We start from the raw sequence: 20,321 nt of genomic DNA on the forward strand, positions 1-20,321 counted from the left end.
CTCTCTCTCTCTCTCTCGCAGTCTCCCTGCCCTCATCTCCTCGGGGTGACAGTCTCCACGTTCTAGGGTAATTGTGAGGATTAGACGTGGTGCCTACGCTCAGCAGTTGGCGTGGTGCCTGGCCCGGGCACTGGAGAGTGGCTTCCCGGGGCGGTGTGCCAGCCCTGGGCACACCTCTGGGGAAACCATGGCTTAATGGGGCTTACGGCCTGGAGCGGGGAGACAGCCGGCCAGAGATGCACACTGTGAGAAGTGCTCTCAGAGTGCCTAACGGGGGGCCCTGACCTAGTTGGGGGGGTCACTGACGATCTCCCCGAGGAAGAGCCGAATGAGTGAAAGCCTGCAATGAAGTGGAACGAAGTGGGTGTGAAGGCAGGTCCGAGAGGACGGGGTTGTGCGGGCGGCGGCGGCATTCTGAAGTGTTGTTTTCCTGGTGATGAATAACACATCTGCGGGGCAGGCTGCGGGGCGAGGAGTGGTCCTGGAGGGACTGCAGGCAGGCCAGAGGCAGCCTGGGCCTCGGGGCCTCGCGGCCCGGCCTGGGTGCCTTCCCTTCGGAAAGGCTGTGGGCCGCAGCTGGCGCAGGAGAGGGCCCTCGCCCAGATGCCTCCGGCCGCCGGGCCGGACTGTGGCTTTGCCAGCTGGTGCCTCAGGCAGGCGAGTTATTAATCCTCCGGAAACCTCTGCTTCCTCTTTAGCGAAATGGGCCTCAGAGCCCCTCCCGTCGGCTGCGGTGAGGTTGAAGTGAGGTGATTGCACGGAAGCCCCTCACAGCACCGCCCGCAGCGGGTGCTCCGTGCCCACTCTGCCGCTCTGACCCTCATCCGTGTGGAAGCGGGAGCCCGGTGTGGATCCGAACGAAGCCCCTCTGGCCCAGGCTCACTTCTTTGGTGGTGGTGGAGGGGTGTCCTTTTGGTTTGTTTCTTTGTTTTAACTCTAAGGCTGATCATTAGGCTGATAATCCCTTTCCTAGAGGTGATCCGATGAGATCAGGACTCACTAGCTTTGGGGGCCCAGAAGCAGAGGCTTTGGCGACAGCTAAGTGGCCATTTTCCCCGTGGGGGTCCAGCTTGGGGACAGAGAGGGGTGAGCTGCCCCATCTGGGGTCCTCAGTCCAGGCCTGGCTGTCAGCGGTGACCGCAGCTTTGACGTATCGCAGGCTTCACCGCACCAGGCACTCCCCATGCGATCGTCAAGAAAGGCGCTAGCACTGCTCGCATCTTAGAGGGGATCAGAGGGAGCCCCTGTTTGCCCAAGGTCACCCGGCTAGTGAGTGGCAGACCCCAAACCACCTCACCCTGTGGGGTGGGGGCAAGTCCCGTATGGCTCTGGGCCTCGGGGTGGAGCCTGATGTCCTGTGAGGTCCCCTCAGCCCCAGTGTCCCGGGCGGGCCTGCCTCCCGGGTGTTGGTACCACACACCCTGTCCTGCATCCAGGCCGCCGTAGCCTTCACTGTGCAGGAAACGGCCAGCTTGCTCTGGCCCTCTCAGCCCCAGCATCCCGGGCCTCCTGCCACCCTGGGCTGGGCCCGGGCCCCGCTCCCTGTCCCTTACCCAGGAGGAGGAGCAGGCGTGGCCAGAGCCCATGGTCTCTCCTCCGCAAGTGCGTGTGGCCCAGGGCTGGTGGGGCTGGAGCCCTGGGGGAGACTCCAAAGTTAGAAAGATGTTTGTGGCTCTGGGGAGCTGACCAAGGTCAGTGTGGCTGGAGGGTGTGTAGGGGGAGGAGCAGGGGAACATGGGAGAGGAGGCTGAGAGGGAGGGCAGGCGCCAAATTGCAAAAGGGCTTACGGGGAGCAGGGAAGGGCTTTTAGGCAGAGGAGGGACTGGATCAGGTTTGCGTCTGGAATGACTGACCGTGTCAGGTACGTAGGGTTTATAGCCATTCGTCACGGCTGTGATGCTTTTCATGGAGTTAGTCATGTAGGATTACCCAGATACCACCTCTTCCTAGCGGTGGGACCGTGGGCCAGTCACTAACCCCGAGACCTTGTTTTCGTCACCAGCAGTGTGGGAAGCTTAAGGAGCCTTCCTCCCAGGGATTAGATCAGGATTAAAGAGAGATCGAGAAGGGATTTCGTAGAATCCCCGTTAATCCTGCAAACACTGACCCACCCAGCCCAGCTGTGTAGCCAGGACCCTTCTCACCTTCCTCCCTGGCTCCCCATTTGAAGCAGGACGGAACTCAGTCACTGGTTCTTGAAGGGTTCAGCCATACTATAACCCCTTGCAGGCGTGGCTTGACTTTCCCCGGATCCCTTCCTGTCCTCAACCTCAGCCCTGCACCGGCCGACCCCTGCCTCCTCCTCGGAGTCTCCTCAGCCCCGAAACCCTGCCCCAGGGGCTCCGGCCTTAAGAGCCACGGAGATTCCCAGTTAGCCAGCGTGGTGTGGCATGGAGGGTGCAGGGCCTGAGGGAGTCCCATGCCTTCCCCGAGCCTCCGTTTCCTTATCTGCACAACAAGATTGGAACTGTCCCCACCACATTAGTCCCCTACAGTCTGTAACAAACGACCCCCATGTATGCTTTTTCAGTTCCAGAGGTCAGACATCCTGACGTGGGTCACCCCGGCTGTGGTCCTCGCAGAGCTCCGGGGGAGACTCGTTCCTTTGCCAGGCGTAGGGGCTAGAAGCAGCCTGCATTCCTTGGCTCCTGGCCCCATCCTCCATCGTAAAGCCGCAGCGTGGCACCTTCCAGTATCTCAAAGCTTCTGTCATCGCCTTGATGTTTCCCTCTCTCTGACCCTCCTGCCTCTCTCTTATAAGGATCACCCTGGGCCCTCCTCTCTCACCAGGACAGATCAGATAAGGCAGGGTAGTCTCCCCATTTCCAGATCCTCAACTAAACCCCATCTGCAAAGCCCCTTTTATTTTGATTTTTTTATTATTTATTTATTTGCTTATTTAATATATTTTATTGATTTTTTACAGAGAGGAAGGGAGAGAGATAGAGAGCTAGAAACATCGATGAGAGAGAAACATTGATCACCGGCTGCCTCTTACACACCTCCTCCTGGGGATGTGCCCATAACCAATGTACATGCCCCTGACCGGAATCGAACCTGGGACCCTTCAGTCCACAGACCGACGCTCTATCCACTGAGCCAAACCGGTTTCGTCTGGGAAGCCCCTTTCAATGTGGGAGGTGACATTCACAATTCGGGGGATTAGGACATAGGCCTTGCAGGGTAGTGGTGAGGAGTAAATGGGACAAGGCATGTAAAAGGCCCCAACAGTGCCCGGGGCGTGGCCCTCAGTCCCTCAACACACTTTCGTGTCCTCCTTTCTCTGGGCCCGTCCCCCCGTTCACAGCATGAGGTCCCGCCCATTGTCAGCAGTGGGATCTCACCTTGTTTAGAGCACGCGGTACCCTTGGCCCCACTGGGGATCCTGGGGAGCAGCAGAACTGAGCCCCGCCCCTAGCATGCCCCCAGCGGCCCTCAGAAAGCATCCCCTCGGACCGAGTCAAAAAGAAAAAGAGAGAGAAGACTCAGGGACAGGGACCACAGTGGTGATGGTGGATGGGTAGTCGGTGGCGATTGAAGAGGGCAGAGAGGGGATTAAAGGGATGGAAAAAATAACATGAAACAATTAAATGGGGGGGAAAGCCCTCCCTCTAACCCGCCCCCCCCCCCTCACCTCCTCCTCTCTCACCAGGACAGACCTCCTCTCAGTTCCTGGCTGCGGAGCATTTCCCATCATTCCCAGGGATGGCTGATGGGAAAGGCTGAGCTCACCGATCCCTGGGGAGGGCCGGGGTGGAGGGAGGAGAGGGGGAGGCTGGCAGCAGCCTCTGTGAGAAGGGGAGGGAGGACAGGCCCGGAGAGAGGAGATTTACGGGGGGAGAGGTCGAGGCTATCGGGCTCAGGATGAGAGGGAGGGGGTGGGGCCGGGCCTCCGAGCGGGCCCTCAACAACGGTCAGCTCTTTCTCTGCCTCTGGGCCTGGCCCTGGCCACGCTCTCTGTCCCTCTGCCAGCCACCCCGTCCGAGAGGCCCTGGACCGAGGAGTGTGTGTGTGTGTGTGCTGGGATGGGAGGAGGGAGTCAGAGAGCAGCAGGGGCCGGAAGTGAGGGATTGCTGGGGAGCAGCAGAACTGAGCCCTGCCCCTAGGATGCCCCCAGCGGCCCTCAAAAAGCAACCCCTCGGACTGAGCCAAAAAAGAAAAGAGAAAGAGAGAAAACTCAGGGACATGGATAACAGTGGTGATGGTGGATGGGTGGTCGGTGGAGATTGAAGGGGGCAGAGAAGGGATTAAAGGGGTGGAAAAAATGATACAAAACAATTAAATGGGGGGAAAAGCCCTCAGCAGAAATACCCAGCACGCTCTGTGAGGAGGGGGCCGTCTCGGCCAGCGCCCGCCCCCACCCCTCCCTCTGCTCAGAAGTCAGTGCCCGTTGGCCCCCTGGGCTCCTCATCTGCCTGAACTGCACCTCACTTTTCTCGTGAAGGGGGCAGAGGCAGGTGACAACGCCACTGTGGGATCTGAGAGGAGGAAGTGAGACAATGATTCCGAAGCGTGCACTCTGCTGTACAAGGCTGTGTAATTCTGTGCATAGGCTTGTCACTTTAACGTTCTCTCTTCCACACCTTGACAACCTGGCCAGCTCTTAAGCAACCTTCACATCTCGGCTCCGATGTCCCCTGCTCTCGGTACCTTCCTCAGCAGCCAGCCCCTGCTCATCTGGGAAGAACTGAGCCCGCCCTGCCTCCTTCCCTCCACCCCGCCCCCCCCCCCCAAGTTACCGTCCCTCTCTTTTAACCCCCTCGGGTGGTGCCTTGTGCAGGATGCTTGGTGGGTGCATCCAGCACATCCACCGTATGTGGGCACTGCATTCCCCACAGGCCCCTCTGCTTCTCACGCCCACTGCAGTGAGCTCACTGCGGGACAGAGCAGGACGGTGAAGGCACAGGGGGAGCTGGCCCCCAGGGGTCTGACCTGGGCGAGGTCCCCCATGGCAGTGTAGCCCTTAGAATTGAGCGGGTCCCATGACTGACACAGAAGAGGCCCAGCTGAAGGCTGAGGGCCCAGGCACAAGGCCCTCCCTCCCTCTCAGTGAGTGAATGCTCACGCCCACGCCAGGACCGCCTGTGGGTCACCAGTCCATCGAGGGGGGATGCTGGCTGTCAGGTTTCCTGAGGAGGGTGAAAGCTGGGGGGGGGGGGGGGGCTGCCCGGGCCTTAAGGAACGTGTTTCACCATCTCATCCAGCACACTCAAACACTCCCAGGAGGCCCCTGTCCCCGTGCCTGTGGCCCACGGAACGCACAGACAGAGAGAGCCAAGTGCATGCTGGGAGACGCGGCACGGGGGCCAAAGGCTCCTCCACGCCCGGCTGTGTGATCCCGCGTGTGACGGCGTAAGCTCTTTTCCCCGCCGGACCGTAAGCCACAGGAAGGTGGGGCCCTGGAGAGCCCTGTCCCCCCTGGCGCTGCCAGTGCCTCTCGGTGCGCGAATCCTACCGCCTATCGGACTCCGACTGTGTGCCTGGCCTAGGTGTGTGCCTGTGTGCCTGTGCCCGCTTGTTCGTTCCCCTCAACACCCCGAGGCAGGCTGTGTTACCCCACTCTCCGGGTGAGGCGAAGGACCGCCAAGTGCCAGGATGGGGGTCCAGACCCCGTTCCCAATTGCTCTTCCCATGTCTGTCACCGTTCGTGTGGCCTCCGTGGGGCTCAGGGGGAAATGAGCATCTAGGCCGGGGCCCAGGGAGCTGGTTCCGAGGCTGTCACCTCACACAGGCTGGTGGACAAGGAGGAGGCCAGCATTACCCGCCCCTGGCAGGGTTTTGCAGCCTCCCAGGAAAACGAGAGGGCGCCGTGTGAGGGGCAGGTGCAGGGTTTGGGTGGGTCTGGGGGTGTTCATTGCTAAGTCCAGGGTGTGGTCTGGGGAGCGGTTTGGAGGTGCCCCGGAACGCTCCTCCCTGCTCGCCGCCTCCCGTTCAGCCGCTGCTGGCTGGCTCCAATGTGGCCACTCCGTCGGCAGGCCTGTGTGTTCTTGGAAGGAATGGGAATGCGTTTCTTAAAAATGCTCGATAATCCAGCCTCGTCCTAATGACAGACCTCTGGCTCTGCCCAGCACTCTGGCCTCCCAGGAACTCTGCGGACCCATTATCTCTTCTCCGCCGCCCAGGCCCCTGCGGGGTAACATGACCCCCACAGAGAGCCGGGGAGCCAGCGCAGGCCACGTGGACAGGGACCTGCCCCCGGCCCCCCAGCCCGCCTGTGTCTGTGGTGGCTGTGGTGGCGGTTCGTACTTTCACCGCTTCCAGAGCCCCAGGTACCAGGGCCTCACCTAGCACTCCAGGCAGACGGCTGAGGTGCAGGCCGGCCCAGGCCCCGGCCCTTCCCTCCTTGATGACGCACCTTCTCTGTGGCCGGCTCAGTCCCTGCCTGGAGCAGCTCCCAGCCTGGGGTGCAGACAGAAGGAGGTGTCCAGGAGACTGGCACCCGCAGCTGGGAGGCACAATAAAGCCTGTGTTTTCTGTGTTTCTCCGTATTCAGCATGTCATAAAGTACCTAGCCTATGGCAAACGAATGACAAATCTTAAAATAATGGCTTTTTGTTTTTCTAAATTTTAATAAAACGACTCAGTTAAACGTTTCAAAGGGAGGATAACCATGATTTTTAGTTGACTGATGAGCACTTTTTCTTTTCTTTCCTTTTTTATTTATTATTATTATTATTATTATTATTATTATTAATTCCTTTATTGATTAAGGTATCACATATTGGTCCTCAGCCCCCCATTCCAATCTCCCACACTCCCCACTCATGCCCCCGCCCCCCCTATTGTCCTTGATCACTGGTTAGGCTCATATGTGTGCACATAAGTCCTTTGGTTGATCTCTCCCTTTTATCCCCACCCTTCCTTTGAGCTCCTTTTTTTCTTTTTTAATGAGCACATGTTTTACATTGTAATGCTGCTCTTTTAGGGAACCTCTTACATCCTAAACTATAATGTCTAGGTTGGGGCAGGTGGAGCTGGCTCCGCAGCTGTCCCTTCAGACAGGCTGGTGGACAAGGAGGAGGCCAGCGCTGCTCTTGCTCTGCCCAGTGGCCTGGGCTCGCTCATTCCCACCTCTTGCTCCCAGTCCCCAAGGCTGAGCTCATAAAACGTGTAGGCAAAGCACTCTGTGGATCGATGCTAACTAATAGCAGCTCCCTGGAGCTGGCGCGTGTGTAGGGAAGGAGATTGTGGAGGCAGCTTAGACCAGGCTCCGGGCTGGCCCCCTGGGGAGGCCAGTGATGTCCTCGAGGTGGGACCTGGGCAGGGCTGTGCTTTTCCTCCCCCGTCGCTTCCCTGGAGTGGGCTTTCAGAGTTGGGAGACTGGGCAGTGGAAGTTAGTGGCTCCGGAAGAGTTTTGCCCAGTTAGTGGCAGAGCCTGGAGCAGAGACGCCTTCAGCCTACATAGTTGGACACATCCAGGCTAGAGCGAGGTACGCAGCCTGTCCTGAGCCTCTTCTGGTCAGGGCTCTTCCAGTGGCTCACTCCACTATCTCTCTCTCTCTCTCTCTCTCTCTCTCTCTCTCTCTCTCTCTCTCTCTCTCTCTTTTAAAATATATTTTATTGATTTTTTACAGAGAGGAAGAGAGAGGGTTAGAGAGTTAGAAACATCGATGAGAGAGAGTCATTGATCAGCTGCCTCCTGCACACCCCCTACTGGGGATATGCCCGCAACCAAGGTACATGCCCTTGACCAGAATCGAACCTGGGTCCCTTCAGTCCCCAAGCCGACGCTCTATCAATTGAGCCAAACCGGTTTCGGCTCCACTATCTCTTGAGAAGCTGATGGCCCTGGACAGACAGCCGCTGGCCCTGCTCAGACACATGGCTGTCTTAAGGATGGCAAGGAAGCTTCTGTTTAGCCGAGGGCATGAATGGGGAGTTGGCAGGGGGCCTTGTGCAAGGGATGATATGGGTAAGTCTGCCCCAGTTCTGTCCCAGGAGGCAGCCCTTCTCTGTGTCTTAGACTGAGCAGAAGTCTAACGGGGAGCTGTGGAGGGGATAACAGATGGGGATTGTCCCTCTGGGAGTTTCTAGTCAGACGGAGGAGGCATGGTCTTGTCCAGCAGGAGACAGGCTCCTGTCTGAGGGGGAGGGAGGCTCCTGGTCCCTGGAATTTTCCGATGTGAGGGACAGGACATGGCCCTTGTCTGAGGAAGGAGCTGTGACCTTTCCTCAGCAGTCTCCTTGCTGATGGAGGAGTCACGGCCACCTCCCTCCGGGAAATCCGAATCTGAGAGCGAAGACCTGACCTCTATCCTCCAGAAGGCCCCTCTAATGGGGAGACCCATCTCTCAAACTCTCCCTCAGGAAGTCCCAACTGCCCTAGCTGGTTTGGCTCAGTGGATAGAGCACTGTCCCGAGGACTGAAGGGTCCCAGGTTTGATTCAAATCAAAGGCATGTACCTTGGTTGCAGGCAAGATCACTGGCCCTAGTTGGGCCATACGGGGAAGGCAACCAATCAATGTGTCTCATCCCACATCTCTCTCACATTGATTGGTTGATTTCTCCTCTTTATCCCCACCCTCCATTAAAAAAGAAAAAAAGGACCTCAAAGGGATGGTGAGGATAAAAGGGAGAAATCAACCAATCAATGTGTCTCATCCCACCTCTCTCTCTCTCTCTCTCTCTCTCTCTCTCTCTCTCTCTCTCTCTCTCTTTCTCTCTCTGTTCTTCCCTCCCTCCCTCTCCCTCTCTCCTTCTTCCTTTGCTTTCTCTAAAAATCAATGGAAAAATTTTCTTGGCTAAGGATTAACAATAAATAAATAAATAAATAATAATAACAACAACAACAAAAAGAAGCTCTATTTGATGGCTTCTGCTGTTGCCTCCCTCCTCCCTCCTCCCTCTCCCCCACTCCGATTCTTGGGGAGCCCAGGTCTATAGGTAATGGCCACAGGCAGCTGGGCAGAGCAATGTGAGGGCCAGGGAGGAAGGGGAGAAGAGGGACTGTAGGGAGCCCCTATGAAGTCAGAGTGACATGGAAGGTTCCCAGTGGAGGTGCCGCTATGGGACAGCCTGATGGCCAGGAGGCGCCTAGCTGTGCCGAGGACCCGCTGGGGATAAAGGGTGGAGCACTCCGGGCTGGGAAGGGAGACTTACGTGCTCGCTCCAGGGAGCCCTGTCTCCACGCAGGCCGGACTGCGGTGGGTGAAGGGCCCGGAGACCCTCACCCTCAGCGGGTCCATGCACAGGCCGGTGCTGCCAGCCCAAAGACATCCGCCCTCCGCGGCCTGAGAAGCCCAGAGGAGGAGAGGAAACAGGACGCGTATCAGGAACGCCTTTTCCTTTTCTTTGTAACTCACCCCTCACTTGCGGCTGGGGAGAGCCGCTCCTGCAGGGCCTGCCCTGGCCTGGCCGCTGCTGCCTGCAGCCCCGGCTCCGGCTCCGGCTCCGGCTCTTCCAGGGTCTCCCTCCGTCTCACACAGCCCCTGCCTGCCTGCCTGCCGGGGTTGCTGCTCCTGGGCTGGTCCCGTAGCTTCCTAACTTCGTAACTTCGTAACTTCGCAAAGACGCAGGGCTGTCACCTGTGAAATGGGGTAAGACTTCCCATCTGCCTCATAAGGAAGCTGGTTTTTCTCTTTATAAAAGAGTTACATAATTGAGATGTGCACTGAGCGCTTCCTGTGTGCTGACCTCTGGGGTGGCCAGAGGTGGAGAGTGCAGGGTAGGAACAGGTGTCGGCATGCAGGAAGCCTGTTTGGGACTCGCCTGAGAAGTCGGGGCATCCGAGGAGAGATGTCCTAAGGCTGGTGGGTGTGGGTTCAGAGAGGGCCTGGCTGGAGATGGAGGAGTGGACTTACCAGCATCTGGTAACGTGGCCCAGGGGTGGAGTTATGCAGAGATCTGCTGGTCACGGGCTCTGGGAAGGGGCGGAGGCCAGGCTCTGAAGGCCACCGCCAGCGGGCTCGGCAGCAGGGCCCATGGAGAGCTGGGCACACAGCAGGATGGGGCCCTCGGCTGGGGCTCCAGGGGCCGAGAGGACTGGGCACTGAGACCGGGTCCCTGGATGGTGCTCCCGGGAGATGTTAAGGCCGTCACCTCAACAGGCTAGTGGGTGTGTGGGGAAGGGTGGGCCACAGAGGAGGAGGCAGTAAAGATAAAGTTGCTCCGGCATCCAAGAATGTGGTCAGGCAGACTGGCATCATTTTATTTTCTCATTATTTGAGTTAATCCTCTGCTAGCTATCGGGCTATTGCATTGATGTGGTATGTGTATGGTGTAGGTGTGTGGGGGGTTGTATGTGAGATGGTGTGGGGTGTGGTATGCTGGTGTGTATGTGGGTGTGCTTAGTATTTGTGTGCATGGTGTCTATGTATGTGTGTGGTATGGGTGTGGCATGTATACATATCTGTGTACGGTGTACATTAGTGTGGGGTGTGAAGTACATATGGCATGTGTGTGGTGTGTATGTGGCAAGTGTGCACAACATGTTTGTGATGCCATGTGTGTGATGTGTGGTGTGTTGTGCATAGGTGGGGGTGGCTCTGTAAGTATGTGTGGGGTGCATGTCTGTGTGAGTATGTGTGGGGTGGGTATGGTGTGCATGGAGTGTGTGCGGATAAGATGTATAGCGTTTGTACATGGGGCCGTGTTCAGATCCTTGTTCCACACAGCACAGAGCAGGCTGGTGCTGAGCTGTCTGCCTGGGCTGGATCGTAGAAGCATCCATTAGGCTTGTGAATTTCTCTTCTCTACTTAGGGTTACACCCAATAGTGCACTGGTAACAATTTGGCCTTCCAGGAAAAAAAGGGGGCTAAGAGGTTGTGGTATTTGCCAATTTCTATGGTGTAAATTCTCACAGTATTAATATGATGTCATTGACCATGGAGCTGGGAAGAAGTATACCATAGGACACCATCATATAGCATTCCCACCATCTAGAGTAGTAGCATTAATAGACATCATTGTATATCAGATCAAGATCATCACAGTAAAAATTAGTAAAATAATTAGTGACACATTTTGAGTATGCATTCCCTTTGTTTTTTATTTATTTATCATTTTAATTTTTTGAAACATGAAGTCTTTGTTTATTATTGCTATAATCAAGGCAAAACCTCTTAAAAACAATTAGCCTTGATAATGGAAATATAATCAGAACCATTATTCACGAATTTACAGTTTGATCTTCTCTGCTGCTCAGACTTCACTCCTTGTAATTTAATATAATGAAATAATGAATTATTTCATTACAAGTGTAGATCAGGATTTCCCGCCATCAGCACTATTATCATTTGAACTGGAGATTCTTTGTTGGGGTGGGGAGAGGGCTAACCTGTGTGTTGTGCAGGCAGCAGAGAGACGGGGGGGTCTCTCTCTGCTAGATGCCAGTAGCCCCTTCGTAACCACCCCCAAGTGGTGACAACCCAGAACTTCTCCACGGTTTCCAAATGCCCCCAGTATGGAGCCACTGGCAAGGGCTGTATGAACAACTAGCTCGCCAAATTCCTAAGAATATGACAGTTGGCTCTTGTGAGCCAACTCCAGCACATCGAAGGCACCTTGTCTGCCTAAATGTAAGGCATGGATTCCCCAGCCCCAGGCCTGAATTCTTTGTTCAGAAAGAGCTGCCCCCATAGGCCACAGTCCTTACAGAGCCCTGGGCCACAGAGGGCTCTCAGCCCTAGAGTGGTTGATAAGTGGAGTCCCAAATACACCACCATACTGATCTGTTCTGGTGTTTTAAGAAATGGGAAAATGGGAAACATATAATGCTTCTGAATTAATATCTCATTTTAATACAAAATACTAGAGGCCCAGTGCATGAAATTCGTGCACTCAGGGGGTCCCTCAGCCCGGCCTGTGCCCTCTTGCAGTCTGGGAGCCCTCAGGGGATGTCCGACTGATGGCTTAGGCCTGCTCCCCGCATCCTTAGCACTGCCGCTGCACTCACCAGCTGTAAGCCTGGCTTCTGGCTGAGCCGTGCTCCCCCTGTGGGAACGCACTGACCACCAGGGGGCAGCTCCTGTGTTGAGCGTCTGTCCCCTGGTGGTCAGTGCGCATCATAGCAACCGATCATCCTGCTGTTCTGCAGATTAGCCTTTTATTATATAGGATGATTCTATATTCCTAAAAGTTTATGTGTTCAAATTGGCAAACAAAACAAATACAGCTTTGAATACAAGCTTCCTGCTGGGGAAATCATGGACCGTGTGTGTCTGGGGCCACCTTGTATCTAACAGGCTGCTGCTGAGGCCATGTGCCCACTTCGGATTCGCCACTTGGCCCAGGTCCTATTTTTTCGAGTTGTGGGCTCAGAGTTTGGCCCTTGTTTATTCATGTATTCAAAATATTTGCTAAGCACCATCTGTGTACCAAGGAAAATGAATGCCTGAAGGAAGAGGGTTCTGCTCTCTAGAGTGTGTCAGGGTTTCAGTTCCAAGGCCTTCCACTGATGGATGGCCCCGTGTGGATGCTGTGAGAATGCAGAGCAGCATAGAGGGGAGGGAGGGGACAGTGCAGCTGTGTCAGTGGCCTGGGGCTGAGCTGGGCACATACACATCATCTCATTCCACCCTCCGGCTCCGCTTTTGGGGGATGGTTCATTTATTTGTAGAGCACCTGTCACCCTCCTTCAGAGTGCAGGTAAGAACAGTGCCAAGCCGAAACCGGTTTTGCTCAGTGGATAGAGCGTCAGCCTGTGAACTGAAAGGTCCCAGGTTCGATTCCGGTCAAGGGCATGTACCTTGGTTGCGGGCACATCCCCAATAGGGGGTGTGCAGGAGGCAGCTGATCGATGTTTCTTTCTCATCAATGTTTCTAACTCTCTATCCCTCTCCCTTTCTCTCTGTAAAAAATCAAATATATATATATATATATATATATATATATATATATATATATATTAAAAATAGAACAGTGTCAAGGCCAGAGATGGGAAAAATAAAAGGAGGAAAAGAAAGGAAGGAAGAATGAAAAATGGAAGTAAAGAGGAAAGAAGGGAAGGAGGTAGGGGGGGGGCAGGGAGCAAGCAGACCCTCCCCCATAAGAGGAGTGAGCCAGGGCAAAGACCCTTTCAGCTGAAGCAAGCAGGGAAGGCTTCTTGGATGAGGTGACATTGGGAAGGAAGGATGGAATGGCTTGCCCAAGGGAGAATCGACGGAAAGGCAAGGGCAGAAAGAGAGACTAGCAGGGTTTGTCCCTGGCGATTTCTGGAATGTGAGGGATTAAATTGGAGTTTAGTTTAGTTGTTTTTCATCTGAGAATGGAAGGAAGACAGACAACTGCAAAAAAAAAAAAAAAAAAGTCCCTGTCTCCAGCGGGGGCCACATCGCCACCTCCTGCACCCCAAGGCCTTCAGACCAGAGCGGCTTCTGGCAGGAGTGCTCCCCTGGGCCTGGCGGGGAGGGCATCGTGGTGGCCAGGGGAATGATGGTAATTAACAGTAATAATTATAGTACCACTGATGCTGGCTTCTCTTTATCAATTTCCTACTCGGGACCAAGTCTTTTTGTTTGTTTTTTTGTACCGATTCTTTTCTTTCTTTTTTCTTTTTTCTTTTTTTTTTAAAATATATTTTATTGATTTTTTTTTTTTCACATAGAGCACATGTGTCAAACACAAGGCCCGCGGGCCAAATCCAGCCCGCCAGGCCTTGCAATGTGGCCCGCACCGCACTGTCATCACTGCACTCCGCTGTCAGTTTATGACATTGTCAGTTTATGACTGTTCAGTAAACCATTCGGCCTGCGATTTAGGCTGGATTTTAGATTTTGGCCCCTTCTCTGATTGAGTTCGACACCCCTAACATAGAGGAAGGGAAAGGGATAGAGAGAAACATCAATGAGAGAGAAACATCAGCTGCCTCTTGCACCACCACCCCCGCCCCTTTACTGGGGATGTGCCCCCAACTAAGGTACATGCCCTTGACCGGAATTGAACCTGGGACCCTTGAGTCTACAGGCCGACGCTCTATCCACTGAGCCAAACCGGTTAGGGCTGTACGATTCTTTATAAATACCTTCAACCTATGGGGGTAGATATCACCCCCGTTTTCTAGGCCAGAGAAAGTATTCCTCAGAGAAGATGCTAGACTCACCCGGGCTCACACAGGCCTTGGGCAGAGTCTCCTTGCGGCAGTGCCACCCTCTTCCCTCTGCCAGCAGCCTCTCCTTCCTGCCTCTCGACCCCAGAGAAGGCTGGAGAGCGTCCCGGTGCTGTGCCGGCTGTGGGCTCTTTGGGATCCAGCTGCCAGCCCCCTCGGTGACATTTTCATTAGCCTCTGACTTTCGTGGGCTGCCAGAAAACAGGTTATGCTCCTTTAAGAAACTCTCCCCTTTGTCATGGCCCCCTCGTGGCTCCCCTCTGTCCTCACTCTGCACCCCCTGAACCTCTCCACAAATATGGATCACGGGTAGAAACGCGAAGCTGTGCCAGCAGCAGGAGGCTGGAGACATTGCTGTCGGCCTAGAAGCCAGGGCAGGAAGCTTGGCTTGGCCAGACCCCCCATCCTGCCAGACACCACCTGCAGAGGCCGCGGAGCCCCGAGGGACCGTGAGCCGGGGACGTGACAGGCTCACCTCCGTGTCAGTGGCTCTGAGCACACCCTCGAGGCACTGAGCCCGTGTTTCCTGGCCCCAGAGCAGGACTCCTTCCTCCCCTGGGGTTTGATCGCTCCGTCTGGGAAATGCAGCGGCCGCCCTGCGATTCCCCAGGCTCCACAGATCTGTGAAACAGGGGTGACATTCCCCGCCTTCCGGCTTCCTCCCCGTCCCGGCTGCCCCGAGAAGCAGGTGCCCCGACGCTGGGTAAACAGGCAGGCCGTGTGGTGACACAGGCCGGCTGTTGGGTTCTGGCGGAGATGACAAGCCCGTCCACAAATAACCCTGCTACCAGGGAGAGTGTGATAAGGGCCCTAGAAACCTCTTTGCTGCCACCGCCACCTGCTCCTCACGCCTTCCCGCTCCCTGACGGCTGTGCCCGCCCCCGGGAAAGTGGGTCAGGATGTAGGGCGGCCACACCTGAGAGTGAATGCCCCCTGCACCTCCCACCCTGCCCAGCTAAGCCGTGGTGGCTGTCAGAGGCAGTGGGAGGTGGGGCGGGGGGGCTTTCGGGGGCCCGGAGCATCTCTGGGTCCAACATACTGTCCCGGCCAATCATTTGTCCTTCCCCCAAATGCCCATGACTGCCCATTGCCTTCTGTGTGGTCCAAGATCCTCAGCTTGGGTTTCAAGACCCTTCACACCTAGCCCAGGGCCGGGCACACGGGGTGCTCCGGGACCACCTGGCAGTGAGCGGACCCTTCTCTGGCCCATCCTCCTCCCTGGTGCTCCTCTCAGGCACCGGGGACAGATTTCAGCCGTATCAGTCTGCGCACCACCTCCCAAGCACCCAGGGGACGCAGTTGCTCTCTTCAGACCTCTGCCTGCAGTGCTGTCACTACCTCCCTCTTGGCTACGCCCTCCCTAGAAACCCTTCTTGGCTTCCCAGGCAGAACCACACAGCTGCACCCAGAAGATGGTATTGTGAGTGGCTAAAGGTGCGATCTCTGGAGCCAGGCTGCCTGGGCTCTAACATCTAGCTCTACTCCTCACTAGCTGGGCGACCTTGGGCAAATGGCTTGGATGCCCTTTGCCTCAGTGTTCTCACCGTGAAATGGGGATGGCAGCAATACCTCCTTCTGAGGTTGTTGGAGGAACAAACGTGTTCCTCTTTAGGACACCCTCAGAGCAGGCCCTGGGTGAGTTTTCTGATGTTGACGGAAGACCCAGTAATATATTTGAAGGTCTTCCCACATGCACTGTTGGAAAATATGTAACGTTTCCCTCCCATGTGAATTTCCCAGTGCTCACAGAGGAATGAGTTGTCACCAGTGCTCTCTCAAGCCGCGAATAGGGACTCCGCATTCACGGAGAGCTGTCCCAGGATGAGTTTTCGGATATTCAGACATGTACTGTGGAAATGATTTCCCATAGGTGGCCCATTCACGGGGTTGACGCTGGCGTTATGACTTCGTTAAGTTATTTAGGATCACTGAATCTCAGGTTTCTCCTCTGAAAATAAAATGGGGCTATGTAGGTGGAATAACAATATCCTAACATGATGTGAAGTGTATAGGCTACGGCACCTCGCTCATAGGGAGAATGTAAGGCTCAGAGGACATTGAGCTTGGTGGGTGTCTCTAACTTGGCCTGTTGTCAGCAGGGACCCTGGTTGTTGATCTTAATGCCCCCAGAGCCGGGCAGTGGCAGGGCCGGTGTGACTGTGGATAAGTGAAGAGTAAGTGGGAGAGCCTTTGGTCAAAGCAGAGCTGACGCCTGCACTGGGTGTATCAGTTATGTTCCTGCCTCGGCCCGGTGGTGGCGGGGACCCTGCCCCTCTGAAGCATGTTCTAAGCCCGGTGTTTATTGATCCTGAGAGCCAACGGGAACTATGGACGGACGAGGTCCCTGGGGTCCACTCACCCAGAGAAAAGGGTCCTTACCGACCACCATCCATTTGAACTTCACCCATGCTCGCTTTTGACTGATTCTCTGTTAGAACATTCATTCAACAACGTTCACCCTGAATTTATTTATTGAGAGCCTGCTGTGCCCCAGGGGTCAGTGTCAATAACACAAATTAAATCTCTATATTCTCATTGAAGTGATATAAGTGAAGCAGGGGGTGAGAGAACAACCCATTACAGAGTGGGAAATGCTGAGACCCCTGGGGAGTTGGGGGGGGGGTGTCTAACCCAGCCTTGAGGGGAGTCAGGGAAGGCTGCCTGGAAAAGGAGATCGCTGAGCAGATGATGACACAGCACAGGCATTCTAATCCCTGGCACGGCAGGCCTGGGGAGGGATCCGAGAGATGTGGATTCTGGATTGTAAAATCGCAGAACCAGAGAGTCTAACTCCAAAGGATTCAGAGTCATAGGGTCCCCATGTCTCTACTTTCCTCACAGTATTTTTTTCCAGACTCTCTTTTTTCCAACACTGGAGGTCTATCTTGTTAGGGAAGCCCTGGAAACTTTATAACGTACTTTATGTTTATTGTACCAAGTGGAAAAATAAGAGATATAAAGTAGGTGGGTGGCTGACGGGAGTCTCAGCCTCTGTTACTATTTAGGCATATGCCCTTTCCCTTCACTCATTTTTTCGGGGAGGGGGGAGGTAGGTATTGTTTTTAGTTTTATTTTTAAAATTGAGATATGCCCTGGCTAGTTTGGCTCAGTGGATAGGGCGTTGGGTCCTGCAGGGTTGAATTCCGTCAAGGGCACCTGCCCAGGTTGCGTATTGGGTCCCCAATAGGGGTGTGTGCAGGAGGCAGCTGATCGATGATTCTCTCATCATTGATGTTTCTATCTGTCTCTCCCTCTCTCTTCTCTTAAATCAATAAAAATATATTTAAAAAGTAAGATAAAATTGAGGCATAATTTACATACCACAATAGTCACAGTTTTAGTGCAAAATTGGTAACAGTCACAGTTTTAGTTTATTCACAGGGTTGTACAGCCATCACCACTATCCAATTCCAGAGCACTTCCATCACCCGGAGAGAAACCCCTGTCCTCCAGCAGTCACTTCTCGTCGCCCCCTCGCGCCAGCCTCTGGCAAGCACTAATCTACTCTTTGTCTCTATCTACTTTCCTATTCTTGACATTTCATATAAATAGAATCAAACAATGCATGGTCTTTTGTGATGAGCTTCTTTCACTTAAAATTCTCAAGGTTCATCCATGTTGTCGCATGAATCAGCACTTCGTATCTTTTTGTGGCCGAACGTGATTGTGTGTACGTATATATCACATTTAAAAATACATCCATCAATTGATTGACATTTGTTTTACCTTTTAGGACTATAATGGATAATGCTGCTATGAACATTTATGTACACATTTTTGTGTGAACGTCTGTTTTCAGTTCTCTTGGGTATATACTAGGAATGGACTTGCTGGGTCATAGGTTACTCTATGCTTAACTTTTAGAGGGAAATGCAAAACTGTTTTCCAAAGTGACTCCACCACATCACATTACCACCAGCAATATATGAGGGTTCCAGTTTCTCCCCATCTTTGACAACATTTGATATTATCCTTTAAAAAAATATATTTTTTATTGACTTCAGAGAGGAAGGGAGAAGGGAGAGAGGGAGAGAAGCATCAATGATGAGAGAGAATCATTCATTGGCTGCCTCCTGCGTGCCCACCTCCCTTCCCCCGCACTGGGGATCCAGTGCGCAACCCAGGCATGTGCCCTTGACTGGAATCGAACCCAGAACCCTTCAGTCTGTAGGTCAATGCTCTTTCCACTAAGCCAGACCAGCTAGAGCTATCCTTCTTTTAATTATAGCTATTCTAGTGGGTGTGAAGTATCTCACTGTGGCTTTGATTTGCATTTCCTCAATGACTAATGATGTTGAACAACATTTCAGGTGCTTATTGTATATTTTCTTGGATATAGACTCGCTGGTGTGGTCAGGTGCCACATGTATATCTTCTTTGGAGAGATGTCTATTCAAATCCATTGTCCATTTCTAACTGGGTTATTTGCTTGTTTATTATTGAATTGAAATAAGGTCTTTATATATCCTGGATACTAAGCTCTTATCAGATACATGATTTGAAAACATTTTCTCCATTCTGTGGGTTGTCTTTTCACTTTTTAAAAAAGTATATTTTATTGATTTTTTTACAGAGAGGAAGGGAGAGGGATAGAGAGCTAGAAACGTCAATGAGAGAGAAACATCGACCAGCTGCCTCCTGCACACCCCCTACCGGGGATGTGCCCACAACCAACGTACATGCCCATGACCGGAATCCAACCTGGGACCTTTCAGTCCGCAGACCGACGCTCTACCACTGAGCCAAACCGGTTTCAGCTCTTTTCGCTTTCTTGACAGTAACCTTTGGAGCTCAAAAGTTTTTAATTTTGATGAAGTCAATTTTATATGTTTTTTTCTTTCATTGCCTGTGATTTTGGTATCAGATCTAAGAAAGCATTGCCTAATTCAAAGTCATGTTTTCTTCTATGAATTTTATAGTTGTAGCTCTTACATTAGGTTTTTGATCAATTTTTAATTCATTTTTTGTATACAATGTGACCCAGTAACTTCATTCTTTTGCCTGTGGATATCCAGTTGTCTCAGCATCCCTTATTGAAGAGACTGTGATGTTTTACCCTGTTGTCTTCGTCTTGGCTCCCTTGTCAACAATCAATTGACTATAAATAAATGGCTTATATCTGATCTCTCAGATCAATGGATCTATGTCTATCTTTATGGAAGTATCACAGAGTCTTGATTACTATAGCGTTGTTGTAAATTGTGAATTCAGGAGTGAAAGTCTTCCAACTTTGTTTTGGTTTTATTTTTCAAGATTTTCTTTTCTTTTTTTGGCTATTCTGGGTCATTTGTATTTCCATAAGAATTTGAGGATCAGCCTGTCACTTTCTGCAGAAAAGCCAGTGGAGATTTTGATAGGGATTGCATTAACTCTGTAGATCAATTTGAGGAGTGTTGCCATCTTATCTGTGTGTGTGTGTGTGTGTGTGTGTGTGTGTGTGTGTTTATTGAGGACAAATTGAGCTCATGACAAATGTATTATTTTGAGTCCTGACTTATTACGCTTCATATTCTGTCACAGGCATTTCCCTGTGTTATGGAAGATGCAAGCACCATTTCAGGGCAATGTAGCATTCCATTGTTTGGCTGTACCACACGGGATTATAAACTCTCAATTGTTGGGTAATCTGTCCTGGAAGGTACTTTGTTCTGGGTCCCTTGTGGTGCAGGTCTCTTCCTACAGGCACCAGTGAACACTGGAAGGACTGGTGGTTCACAGAACAGCAGCAGCATATTAGTGTAACGTTGGTCAGCAGGTGGGGAATGGGGTTATCTAGAGAAGCCCACATCCTGGTTTATGGAGTGTTGACCTGCCTCCAAGAAAAATGAATACAGTGGGCATGTACCAGCCCTTAAATGCTCTGCCTAGAAATGAGACATGCCACTTCTACTCCTGATTCTTCAGCTAGAGCAAGCCACACGGGCATGCCTAACTTCACAGGACGGCAGAAATTTGCCTGGATGGAGTGTCAGTAAATATAGTAATATCTACTCTACCCTTGCTACTGGTACCTCATGCTTATACATTCTATTCCATTAAACCAACAAAAGCAAAGTGCTGGTGGCAGTCCTTTAAGTTGGTTTCATTATCATCTAATGGGCTGAGATCCTTGGTTTGAAAAACATTGCTCTATCGACTTTCTCCTGCCCATGTCTCATGGACCATGTGGCACACCCTAGGCAGAGCTGATTGGCCCGGGCATGGGACACCTGACCAAAGTTGGCCAATGAAGTTTCCCTCCTGGGAACTGGAATTGGGCCATTCAGCAGTTAAAA

The 20,321-nt window shown here is 53.0% G+C and overlaps 1 protein-coding gene across 2 annotated transcripts in view; it reads left to right on the forward strand.

Moving 5' to 3' along the window:
* ARRB1 (arrestin beta 1) overlaps positions 1 to 20,321 on the forward strand; it is a 75,886-nt gene that overhangs the window by 27,588 nt on the left and 27,977 nt on the right. The window lies entirely within an intron of this gene.

Source organism: Pipistrellus hanaki, assembly GCF_964339955.1.
Source record: "Pipistrellus hanaki genome assembly, chromosome: 9".
Taxonomy (NCBI): domain Eukaryota; kingdom Metazoa; phylum Chordata; class Mammalia; order Chiroptera; family Vespertilionidae; genus Pipistrellus; species Pipistrellus hanaki.